The sequence below is a fragment of the Globicephala melas genome, chromosome 1 (assembly GCF_963455315.2).
Source record: "Globicephala melas chromosome 1, mGloMel1.2, whole genome shotgun sequence".
In the NCBI taxonomy this organism is placed as follows: Eukaryota; Metazoa; Chordata; class Mammalia; order Artiodactyla; family Delphinidae; genus Globicephala; species Globicephala melas.
Window position 1 is genome coordinate 33,917,595 of NC_083314.1, and position 2,602 is coordinate 33,920,196.

Sequence of the window (2,602 nt, forward strand, 5' to 3'; positions counted from 1 at the left end):
GGCCTCCTTTGCAGCTTCATTGCACTTCAGATTTCTCCTCTGCTTGTTCTCGCTTCCTTTGCGTCTCGAAGGTGTTGATCCTAAGTGGTCTAGAGATCTCCCCAATAACTTCCTGCATATAAATATCGATCTCAGAGTCTGTTTCTCAGGGAACTAGACCTATAGGAACATAACTCATGGCCTACAGGGTCCTTCATGATCTGGTCCCTGCCATCTCTCTCGTCTTATTTCTCTCTAGTGCCCCCTCGCACTCTACTCTTCAGCATCACTCAACCTGAGCATCACTCAAACACCAAGTTCTGTCTTGTTCTGTGAAAATTTGTGTGTGATGGTTTCACATAATTCATTCTACAAATATTCATTATGCTACTGTATCAATCATGATGCTATCAGAAAAGAGATGGCATACTCAAAAGGAGGAACTGAAGGAAGTTTAATGAAGGGACTATTTAAAAGATGTAAGCAGGGTTATGGGGAATCAGCAAAGCATCCTAAGACTAATAGCAGTGGGAAGCTCCTAGGCTTGATGGGGTAAAGGGAAGAGTCGTTAGTGGAAGCTACACTGCCAGAGCTGTAGCTACAGGCAAAAGCCATCTGACAGGAGCTGTGACCTTCAGGAAGCAGGCAGCCATTGCCAATCCAGCCCAGCTGGAAGTGAGCTCGGGTGAAAAATACCCCAATCTCTCTCTCCCGCCACCCTCCAAACTCCCACGGGTATAGCTGAACCCAACTGGAAACCCCAGAAAAAAAGATGTGGTCCACAGAGCTGGGTGGAGAGGTGGAAGAGTAGATTTGGAGGGGCGAGGAGAAATCATTCAGCATAATCCCTGTTGTGTGCCAGACACTGAACAGCACAGAATAGCAGTGCCCTTGTCTCATTTAGTCTCAAAGGGCAAAATGGACTCCCATCAATGAATCATTAAAAAGTAATGAAAATACTGATTATTTTCATGGTCACATAAAACTCTCATTAAAAATTCACCATGAGGCCCCGCCCCGCCTGCTGCTAAGTTCTGCGGAGTTGGCCAGGCCGTGCTCCTAGGTTCCCGTGCCGCGCGCTCCCTTCCGCGTTCCGCCGTCTGCCTCACCTGCGCCCCAGCCCGGCCGCTGGGGCCCCGCGCCATGGCCCGAGCGTCCGGGGCGCGGCGCTGACGGCAGCTTGCAGAGGGCGCCATGCCTAGCAGGACCGGCCGCAAGATGGACAGGAGCGGCGGCTGCGGACACCTGAAGGCGCACTACAGCGGGGACATCCTGATCACCAGCCTGGACTCCACCACCACCTTTGACAAGCTCTGTGAGGAGGTGCGGGAGATGTGCCACCTCCACCAGGGCCACCCGCTCACCCTCAAGTGGGTGGACAGTGAAGGTGACCCCTGCACTGTGTCCTCCCAGATGGAGGCCTTCCGCCTGTCCTGTCAGCGCAAAGACGAAGGGCTATCCTTCACGTTTTCCCCGGCATCCCCGAGGAGCCAGCATGCCCTGTCCTGGAGAAGACAGTGAGTACCGCCTCTCCCACGACGTGTGTCACGGTGATGGGTTGACATGTCTGCTCTGCGAGGCGGGGAACGATGGAGCTTGGTGGCCCGAGGCTTAGGTGCTCCTCGCGAAGAGTCTGAAAGCAGAGTGGGCAGCGGGTGTGGCCTCGTGTGGGGTTTTCACTGGTGTCCTCGCCCTTGGCTAGGGGTGTGTCCACCATCAGGGCACCGGCTTGGTCAGTGGTGCCGTGAGGTAAAGCCCAGGAGAAGCCCTGATGCCCCCCGGCGGGAAGGGCCCTGGCTGGGATGGCTGGACACTGCTCCCGTGTGTCTGTCCCAGCTGCGGCCACCCCCAGACCTGGTCATCGGCCCCTCCCAGTCCCTACCGGGCCCCCCAGGGAGGCATCCGTTCCTCCTCCACGGCAGGTCTGTTGGTTGAATATAGAGTCCCAGGGGCTGTGGGTCAGAGGAGAGCTTCTGACCATGACCCGGAGGCCCCGACCCTGAACAGCGTGCCCTGCCTCGTCTTCCAGGGCAGGGCCCCCACTGGGCATAGAGAAACTTTACACCAATCACCAGACCCTCCTCGGGCCCTGGCCTGGTGCTGAGGGGCTCTGGACCACGGTGGCCGCTTGTTCAGTTAGGGGAAATTGGCTCAGCCTCCTGCCAGCAGGGGTCCCAGGGTGGGCTCCGGATCAGGTCCCTGGGCCCAGCCTCTGGGTGCCAGCAGCGTCCTGTGTGGGGTGGGCGCAGATTTGAGCAGAGGCCGGACTCAGTCTGTGGTCCGTCAGACCCAGTGAAGCTGTTCAGTGGGCACTTGGGTGCGTGAGTCTTGCATTTCGGGGAGCAATCGGGGCTGAAGAGAGATTTGGGAGCCCTTAGCATAGAGGAGGTTGTTGAGGCCACGGAGGGTGTGGCCAGTGATGAGGGCCAGGCCCTGGGGTCTCCCAAAGAGAACAGTGGACCCTGGAGGAGCCGTCAGCAAGGCCATGGAGACATCCCGATGGTGGAGTCCTGGTGGGAGTGGAGCAGGCAGTCTGAAAAGGCCGGAGCAGCCCAGGGGCCGGCGGGAGGTGCTGCCCCAGCAGGTGGTTGTGGGGGCAGACGTGCGGGCAGGTCTGGGAAGG

General features: G+C 57.8%; 1 pseudogene; it reads left to right on the forward strand.

Moving 5' to 3' along the window:
* Nucleotides 1–1,127: 1,127 nt before the first annotated feature.
* LOC132598359 (protein kinase C zeta type pseudogene) lies at nucleotides 1,128–1,594 on the forward strand (annotated as a pseudogene).
* The last annotated feature ends 1,008 nt before the right edge of the window (nucleotides 1,595–2,602 follow it).